Source organism: Gnatocerus cornutus, unplaced genomic scaffold, assembly GCF_029298725.1.
Source record: "Gnatocerus cornutus isolate USDA-ARS CGAHR unplaced genomic scaffold, icGnaCorn1.1 Chromosome81, whole genome shotgun sequence".
Lineage (NCBI taxonomy): Eukaryota > Metazoa > Arthropoda > Insecta > Coleoptera > Tenebrionidae > Gnatocerus > Gnatocerus cornutus.
In genome coordinates, this window is record NW_028275372.1 from 329,600 (window position 1) to 339,599 (window position 10,000).

At 40.1% G+C, this 10,000-nt stretch overlaps 2 non-coding genes across 2 annotated transcripts in view; both read left to right on the top strand.

The window, feature by feature from the left end:
- The first annotated feature begins 6,385 nt into the window (after positions 1 to 6,385).
- On the top strand, positions 6,386 to 8,306 carry LOC148166703 (small subunit ribosomal RNA). The gene has a single exon (XR_015770992.1). It is a non-coding gene; the product is annotated as a small subunit ribosomal RNA (ribosomal RNA).
- Positions 8,307 to 9,922: 1,616 nt separating this feature from the next.
- LOC148166704 (5.8S ribosomal RNA) overlaps positions 9,923 to 10,000 on the top strand; it is a 157-nt gene continuing 79 nt past the window's right edge. Inside the window, exon 1 of the ribosomal RNA XR_015770997.1 lies at positions 9,923 to 10,000. This exon is cut by the window's right edge and continues 79 nt beyond it. This is a non-coding gene — a ribosomal RNA (5.8S ribosomal RNA).

Sequence of the window (10,000 nt, forward strand, 5' to 3'; positions counted from 1 at the left end):
TATGTAAAATATAGGAAAAAACAGTAATTTTTGACATTTGTGAAGTTCCAGACCTGTCACATAGATGGCGCCATTTTTGAGTCAAAATAGGCGCCAAAATTCAAAAACAATATGTAAAATATAGGAAAAACAGTAATTTTTGACATTTATGAAGTTCCAGACCTGACACATAGATGGCGCCATTTTAGGGTCAGTTAGGTCAAATTATGCTTAAAATTCAAGAAAAATACGTAAATTAACCCAGAATCTTGTAATTTTTGACATTTGTGAAGTTCCAGACCTGTCATATAGATGGCGCCATTTTTGAGTCAAAATAGGCGCCAAAATTCAAAAACAATATGTAAAATAAAGGAAAAAACAGTAATTTTTGACATTTATGAAGTTCCAGACCTGACACATAGATGGCGCCATTTTAGGGTCAGGTCAGGTCAAATTATGCTTAACATTCAAAAAAAATACGTAAATTAACCCAGAATCTTGTAATTTTTGACATTTCTGAAGTTCCAGACCTGTCATATAGATGGCGCCATTTTTGAGTCAAAATAGGCGCCAAAATTCAAAAACAATATGTAAAATAAAGGAAAAAACAGTAATTTTTGACATTTCTGAAGTTCCAGACCTGACACATAGATGGCGCCATTTTAGGGTCAGGTCAGGTCAAATTATGCTTAAAATTCAAGAAAAATACGTAAATTAACCCAGAATCTTCCCAGAATCTTGTAATTTTTGACATTTCTGAAGTTCCAGACCTGTCATTTAGATGGCGCCATTTTTGAGTCAAAATAGGCGCCGAAATTCAAAAACAATATGTAAAATAAAGGAAAAAACAGTAATTTTTGACATTTCTGAAGTTCCAGACCTGACACATAGATGACGCCATTTTAGGGTCAGGTCAGGTCAAATTATGCTTAAGATTCAAGAAAAATACGTAAATTAACCCAGAATCTTGTAATTTTTGACATTTCTGAAGTTCCAGACCTGTCATATAGATGGCGCCATTTTTGAGTTAAAATAGGCGCCAAAATTCAAAAACAATATGTAAAATATAGGAAAAAACAGTAATTTTTGACATTTGTGAAGTTCCAGACCTGTCACATAGATGGCGCCATTTTTGAGTCAAAATAGGCGCCAAAATTCAAAAACAATATGTAAAATAAAGGAAAAAACAGTAATTTTTGACATTTCTGAAGTTCCAGACCTGACACATAGATGGCGCCATTTTAGGGTCAGGTCAGGTCAAATTATGCTTAACATTCAAAAAAAATACGTAAATTAACCCAGAATCTTGTAATTTTTGACATTTCTGAAGTTCCAGACCTGTCATATAGATGGCGCCATTTTTGAGTCAAAATAGGCGCCAAAATTCAAAAACAATATGTAAAATAAAGGAAAAAACAGTAATTTTTGACATTTCTGAAGTTCCAGACCTGACACATAGATGGCGCCATTTTAGGGTCAGGTCAGGTCAAATTATGCTTAAAATTCAAGAAAAATACGTAAATTAACCCAGAATCTTCCCAGAATCTTGTAATTTTTGACATTTGTGAAGTTCCAGACCTGTCACATAGATGGCGCCATTTTTGAGTCAAAATAGGCGCCAAAATTCAAAAACAATATGTAAAATAAAGGAAAAAACAGTAATTTTTGACATTTCTGAAGTTCCAGACCTGACACATAGATGGCGCCATTTTAGGGTCAGGTCAGGTCAAATTATGCTTAACATTCAAAAAAAATACGTAAATTAACCCAGAATCTTGTAATTTTTGACATTTCTGAAGTTCCAGACCTGTCATATAGATGGCGCCATTTTTGAGTCAAAATAGGCGCCAAAATTCAAAAACAATATGTAAAATAAAGGAAAAAACAGTAATTTTTGACATTTCTGAAGTTCCAGACCTGACACATAGATGGCGCCATTTTAGGGTCAGGTCAGGTCAAATTATGCTTAAAATTCAAGAAAAATACGTAAATTAACCCAGAATCTTCCCAGAATCTTGTAATTTTTGACATTTCTGAAGTTCCAGACCTGTCATTTAGATGGCGCCATTTTTGAGTCAAAATAGGCGCCGAAATTCAAAAACAATATGTAAAATAAAGGAAAAAACAGTAATTTTTGACATTTCTGAAGTTCCAGACCTGACACATAGATGACGCCATTTTAGGGTCAGGTCAGGTCAAATTATGCTTAAAATTCAAGAAAAATACGTAAATTAACCCAGAATCTTCCCAGAATCTTGTAATTTTTGACATTTCTGAAGTTCCAGACCTGTCATTTAGATGGCGCCATTTTTGAGTCAAAATAGGCGCCGAAATTCAAAAACAATATGTAAAATAAAGGAAAAAACAGTAATTTTTGACATTTCTGAAGTTCCAGACCTGACACATAGATGACGCCATTTTAGGGTCAGGTCAGGTCAAATTATGCTTAAAATTCAAGAAAAATACGTAAATGAACCCAGAATCTTGTAATTTTTGACATTTATGAAGTTCCAGACCTGACACATAGATGGCGCCACTTTTGGGTCAAAATGGGCGCCAAATTTCAAAAAAAATATGTAAATAAAGTAAAAACCAGTAATTTTTGACATTTGTGAAGTTCCAGACCTGTCATATAGATGGCGCCACTAAATTATGTTTTCGACTAACAGGTGGCGATACCAACATTAATAGTTACAGAAAGCTGTAATTTTTTTGACTTTCAAGTTTAGGTAACTGTTCTACAGATGGCGCCAGCATTGCTACAAATACAGGAACCTGTAGTTGTTTTTTGACATTTGACATCTTGACCTAATCTATAGGTCTAAAGATCAGCAATAGAATGGACTTCAAAGTTGATAATAAAGCTTTATTTTTATTATATATCGTAAATGGATTGTGTTTAAGCATAACGTTTGAATGGTTATGCAACCGCTTAAACTAATTGTTGCCGAACTTTCGTCTTTCCTTTGCATTCTTGAATAACGGAAATATAGATGGATTATTTTTGTGCATGAATTTTAAATTGTTATGCAACCATGAAAACACTAATTATTTTCTTTTTTCGGAGTTTTTTCAGATTATTGAAAGTCTGACACAAAACCTGTCCGTAACTGCGGCGTTCTCGCCAAACGCTACAGCTTGAAAAATCTAAAATTCGCATAGTCTAAATGTCCGAGAAAAATCGAAATTAAATGAAAACGAACAAAAGTTCGGACCGAACTAACATTAATCGAAAGTGGATGTCATAATTTTAAGTCCCTAACTAAACGGGATCTAAAACCCTTTCGAAACTGTGGCGTTCGAATTTTGATGAAAATTATTCCAAGTCCAAAGTCGGAACTGAAGCGTTCACATTGAACGCTACAGTTTCGAGAATCTATTCGGAACTGAAGCGTTCACATTGAACGCTACAGTTTCGAGAATCTATTCGGAACTGAAGCGTTCACATTGAACGCTACAGTTTCGAGAATCTATTCGGAACTGAGGCGTTCACTTTGAACGTTACAGTTTCGAGAATTTATTCGGAACTGAAGCGTTCACATTGAACGTTACAGTTTCGAAAGGACAAAATTAACAAAGACCAAAAGTCCGAGAAAAATCGAAATTAAATCCAAACGAACAAATGTTTGGGTCGAACTAGCATCGATAGAAGGTAGATTTTATAATTTCAAGCTCCTAATTAAACGGGATCTAAAACCCTCTGGAAACTGAGGCGTTCGAAATTTTGATGAAAATTTTTCTAAGTCCGAAATAGGAACTGTGGCGGTCGAGCGAAATTTTTCTAAGTCCGTAGTCGAAACTGAGGTGTTCGAATTTTTGATAAAAATTTTTCTAAGTCTCATGTTGGAACTGTGGCGGTCGAGCGAAATTTTTCCAAGTCCGAAGTCGAAACTGTAGCGTTCGAACGAAATTTTTCTAAGTCCGAAGTCGAAACTGTAGCGTTCGGCGCTCATTCGTCTAAGTCCGAAGTCGGAAGTGTAGCGGTTGACAAATTTACATTGACCAAAAGTACGAGAAAAATCGAAATTAAATGCAAACGAACAAATGTTTGGGTCGAACTAACATCGATAGAAGGTAGATTTTATAATTTCAAGCTTCTAATTAAACGGGATCTAAAACCCTCTGGAAACTGAGGCGTTCGAAATTTTGATGAAAATTTTTCTAAGTCCGAAATAGGAACTGTGGCGGTCGAGCGAAATTTTTCTAAGTCCGTAGTCGAAACTGAGGTGTTCGAATTTTTGATAAAAATTTTTCTAAGTCTCATGTTGGAACTGTGGCGGTCGAGCGAAATTTTTCCAAGTCCGAAGTCGAAACTGTAGCGTTCGAACGAAATTTTTCTAAGTCCGAAGTCGAAACTGTAGCGGTCGACCAAAATTTTTCTAAGTCCGATTCGAAACTGAGGCGTTCGACCGAAATTTTTCTAAGTCCAATTCGAAACTGTGGCGGTCGAGCGAAATTTTTCTAAGTCCGAAGTCGAAACTGTAGCGTTCGGCGCTCATTCGTCTAAGTCCGAAGTCGGAAGTGTAGCGGTTGATAAATTTACATTGACCAAAAGTCCCAGAAAAATCGAAATTAAATGCAAACGAACAAAAGTTACGGTCGAACTAACACCAAACAAGGGTGGCTGTGATAATTTCAAACCCCTAACTAAACGGGATCTAAAACCCTCTGGAAACTGAGGCGTTCGAAATTTTGATGAAAATTATTCTAAGTCCGAAGTCGGAACTGAGGTGTTCGGTCGAAATGCCGTAAAAACGTAAAAAATATTTTTTTCAAAACACCGTTAACGGCATTCGAGTCCTAATGACCCTTGAAATTGATCTGCGAAATCAGAATTTTAAAATTCCGTCTCTAAGTACCCAAACGGACTTTTGCACCGAGCGATCAGACCGATTTACCCGACCCCTCGCCCATAGCGAGCGGCCGGCGCGCTATGGGATTTCGACCGTTTCGCGCATCGAGTGATTCAGAGCTGAACGCTGCCGCGCTGGCATATATAGGGATAGTAGTGGTGGTATGTAGCAGCGGACAAAAGCGTACGATCGAAATGTGATTTTATGTGCGTCCGATTATCTTGTTACCTCTCGTACACCGCGACTTACCCGTAGTTGGGACGATGGCCGGAATGTGTACCCTGTGGACCCACCATCGTTTGAGGGATGACAAATCTTGCCATTGACCATGCACAGCGAGATTGCGGATGCGGCGAGCGTTTCTATGTTAGCGGTCCAAATGCAATCAAAGATTTTATGTGTTCGTGTCAGAACGACCAAAAATTAACAAATGCGTCAACTCACTAAAGTCCGAGCGAGAATTTTGAAATAAATAAAATTTCATAAACTCGTAACGTGTGAATATTTCTAAAGAGAAATCTCACAATAAACCGTCGCTTTCAATCTAGCGAAGAGTATGGAGAATGTTTGAACTTTTGCTTGTCGACGACGATATTTTTTCTTTACGATAAAATTTCAAGTCGATGTGCCCAAAAATCTCTAAATTTTGAACTGGGAAATTATTTCTTCGTCCGATGAATCGCATTGATCTCTGTTTTTGACGAAAAAAAGACGGATAAAATGCAGCATTCAATCAAGGATATAAAATAAAAGAAAAATTTTCCGTAAAAACTATATTACAATGGAGGATTATGTTTCTACTTTTCGTCCGATGAGTCGCAACAAAAATAAGTAATCCATCCGTCGTTGTTCGTTTAGTCGATCTGAATGCACTGTAAAAATTTATTAAAGTAAAATGTTACGTTTGCATTTCATGAATTTTGACAAACGTGTACCGAAATGTGTACAAATTATTTATTTCGACGACGACGACAACTTAGAACGGATGAATAAAATTAATTGTTGCAAGATTCAAACAAGGATGAAAAAGTCATAGAAAATTATTCCGTAACCATGATATTGGATTATTTTTTCTTCACTCTCTCCTCCGATGAGTCGCAACAAATAAAAATCCATAAATCAATTCATCCGTCGTTGTTCGTTTAGTCGATCTGAATGCACTGTAAAAATTTATTAAAGTAAAAATGTTACGTTGCATTTCATGAATTTTGACAAACGTGTACCCCGAAGTGTGTACAAATTATTTATTTCGACGACGACGACAACTTAGAACGGATGAATAAGAATAAAATTGTTGCAGGAGATTCAATCAAGGATGATGTGAAAAAAATGTCGAAAAATTTTCCATCCAGAAAGATCGCGTGGCGTTACGTCTCTTCTTACGAGGTTTTCGTTTCGCAGACACGCACACTTTCTTCAAAACAATAATAGGAAAGTGTTCAGTTTTTTATAAGAGCAGCAGGTGTCTTTCCGAAATTCTACGATTATTGTAGCTTATATGACTAGAAGGAAAGAAAGACTAAAACTCTCTTATTTTAAAACAAGAACGCAGTTCCCTGGTTGATCCTGCCAGTAGTCATATGCTTGTCTCAAAGATTAAGCCATGCATGTCTCAGTACAAGCCAAATTAAGGTGAAACCGCGAAAGGCTCATTAAATCAGTTATGGTTCCTTAGATCGTACCCACATTTACTTGGATAACTGTGGTAATTCTAGAGCTAATACATGCAAACAGAGCTCCAACCGGAAACGGAAGGAGCGCTTTTATTAGATCAAAACCAATCGGTGGCGGTCTCCGTCATCGTACAACTTGGTGACTCTGAATAACTTTACGCTGATCGCACGGTCTCGCACCGGCGACGCATCTTTCAAATGTCTGCCTTATCAACTGTCGATGGTAGGTTCTGCGCCTACCATGGTTGTAACGGGTAACGGGGAATCAGGGTTCGATTCCGGAGAGGGAGCCTGAGAAACGGCTACCACATCCAAGGAAGGCAGCAGGCGCGCAAATTACCCACTCCCGGCACGGGGAGGTAGTGACGAAAAATAACGATACGGGACTCATCCGAGGCCCCGTAATCGGAATGAGTACACTCTAAACCCTTTAACGAGGATCAATTGGAGGGCAAGTCTGGTGCCAGCAGCCGCGGTAATTCCAGCTCCAATAGCGTATATTAAAGTTGTTGCGGTTAAAAAGCTCGTAGTCGAATCTGTGTCCCGCGCCGCCGGTTCATCGTTCGCGGTGTCAACTGGCGTGCCGCGGGACGTCCTGCCGGTGGGCTTAGCTCGAGAGGGCGGCCCAACTCAATCCCGCCGCGGTGCTCTTCATTGAGTGTCGAGGTGGGCCGGCACGTTTACTTTGAACAAATTAGAGTGCTTAAAGCAGGCTAAAACTTCGCCTGAATACTGTGTGCATGGAATAATGGAATAGGACCTCGGTTCTATTTTGTTGGTTTTCGGAACCCCGAGGTAATGATTAATAGGAACGGATGGGGGCATTCGTATTGCGACGTTAGAGGTGAAATTCTTGGATCGTCGCAAGACGGACAGAAGCGAAAGCATTTGCCAAAAACGCTTTCATTGATCAAGAACGAAAGTTAGAGGTTCGAAGGCGATCAGATACCGCCCTAGTTCTAACCATAAACGATGCCAGCTAGCGATCCGCCGACGTTCTTCCGATGACTCGGCGGGCAGCTTCCGGGAAACCAAAGCTTTTGGGTTCCGGGGGAAGTATGGTTGCAAAGCTGAAACTTAAAGGAATTGACGGAAGGGCACCACCAGGAGTGGAGCCTGCGGCTTAATTTGACTCAACACGGGAAACCTCACCAGGCCCGGACACCGGAAGGATTGACAGATTGAGAGCTCTTTCTTGATTCGGTGGGTGGTGGTGCATGGCCGTTCTTAGTTGGTGGAGCGATTTGTCTGGTTAATTCCGATAACGAACGAGACTCTAGCCTGCTAAATAGGCGTATTTCGACATCCCAAAGGCCCGTCGATCCTGGGTTCGCCCGGTGGTCGTGCGCGGTTTTTACTGTCGGCGTACAAACAATTCTTCTTAGAGGGACAGGCGGCTTCTAGCCGCACGAGATTGAGCAATAACAGGTCTGTGATGCCCTTAGATGTTCTGGGCCGCACGCGCGCTACACTGAAGGAATCAGCGTGTCCTCCCTGACCGAGCGGTCCGGGTAACCCGCTGAACCTCCTTCGTGCTAGGGATTGGGGCTTGCAATTGTTCCCCATGAACGAGGAATTCCCAGTAAGCGTGAGTCATAAGCTCGCGTTGATTACGTCCCTGCCCTTTGTACACACCGCCCGTCGCTACTACCGATTGAATGATTTAGTGAGGTCTTCGGACCGGTACGCGATGGCGTTTCGACGTCGTCGATGTCGCTGGGAAGATGACCAAACTTGATCATTTAGAGGAAGTAAAAGTCGTAACAAGGTTTCCGTAGGTGAACCTGCGGAAGGATCATTAACGTGTCCTCGTACACACGAATTTTGACATATGTATAATTTATTATTATGCATTTTTATTTGATCGTGTCGATGTACACTTTATGTTTTTACAACACCGTCGTCGATGACATGGAGTCGACGGCACGATCTTTTGTCGTGCCGTTGCTTGTTTCTTTTTGAAACACCGTGTGTACGACGTTTTGAACTACGAATCGTACATATTCGGAAAAACAATAGCGTTACGCTGGCCCGCAGCGCCGGTCCTTGCGATCGAGTTTTTCACCTTTTTTGAACGAGAAAAACCGAATTCGCTCGGGCATACGGCTGTTTCTTCGGGTACCTAGATTTTTTGATTTTTTTTGTACTATCTCTCGATCTTTTCCAATGATGGAAAAAAGGAGGGACGCTTTCGGTTTTTCGACCGGATCGCGGAAAGTTGTGAACTCCACCGCGAAAGTCGAAAGACGTTAGAAGTCCTCTTTTTTCGGACACACGGAGAGGATGTAGCAGAGTAGTCGAGAAAGAAGAAAATCGCAGGTGTCGAATTAGGTTACGACTCCGTGGGTTTTAAATGATTTACGCCCGACTACGGGACCGGCGAGAAACGCTCCCGATTTTACGATTCGCGTGAATGATGTTCGTCGTTAGACGCTTCAAAGAGTTTTTTGAAAGCGCCGTTAAACGAGCGATCACACACACATCACACCTTGCTTTTTTAATGTTTTTGGTAGATGTGGTAAAGTGATTTCGTTAGAAACGGTAAAATTCTCTTTACGGAGCGTACGACTGCACCATTTCAAAATTATATACACCGTCAATCGTCATTAAGTCACGATATAGAACGGTAAACTTGAGGATTTTATGTTAGACGCTCAGTCTGGCACGTCTATAGATTTTTTCGTCAAAATTCACGATCTGTCTTCGGTTTGGCGACGAAAAAATATAGAAAGAAAATTGAAACACGAACACAAAGACCGCCCGCGAAAATCTCTTTTCGCTTACGGCGGATACTAATTCGCTTTTTCATAACGAGTACGATGATGTAATGATGTGTTGATTCCGATCGATCAAAAACCGTCTCTTCGTCACACTTTTTAAAGTGCTTGACACACGCACACTAAATGAAAGACACAATAAAGGAAAACTACCGAAAATGTAGTTTATGAGAGAAAGCAGCATTATTTATTAAAATTATTGCTGAGAAAAAGGAAATTGGCAAATTCCTAATTAAAATCGTATCGAACATGTCCCATCTTCACACATACATGCTCGTACTTTGCGTGTAAAAGCGGAGACCGCGTGAAAAAGAAAAGTGCTTCTTTTTCGGTGCGCGGATACAAATTTGTGTTTGGGTTAATATTTTTTTTAATTTTTTCGTACGCGTAAAACTGAGACCGACGATCGCGTTCCCTTTCAGACGAGAAAGTACGGACGAAAGACAATTAAGAGCGAGAATCATAAATATCCATACCACAACACCGAAATTTTAGACGTGGCACGTTTCGGAACCACGAAGATCATTTTCGTTTCGGATGTACGCACGTACGCAAAAATTTTTGCAAGACGTGTATAGACAGCTGGACGATCGGCATGATCGGGGTTCTTGTGGAACGAGCGTTTAAATTTTAAAAAGATTACCCTGAACGGTGGATCACTTGGCTCGTGGGTCGATGAAGAACGCAGCTAATTGCGCGTCAACTTGTGAACTGCAGG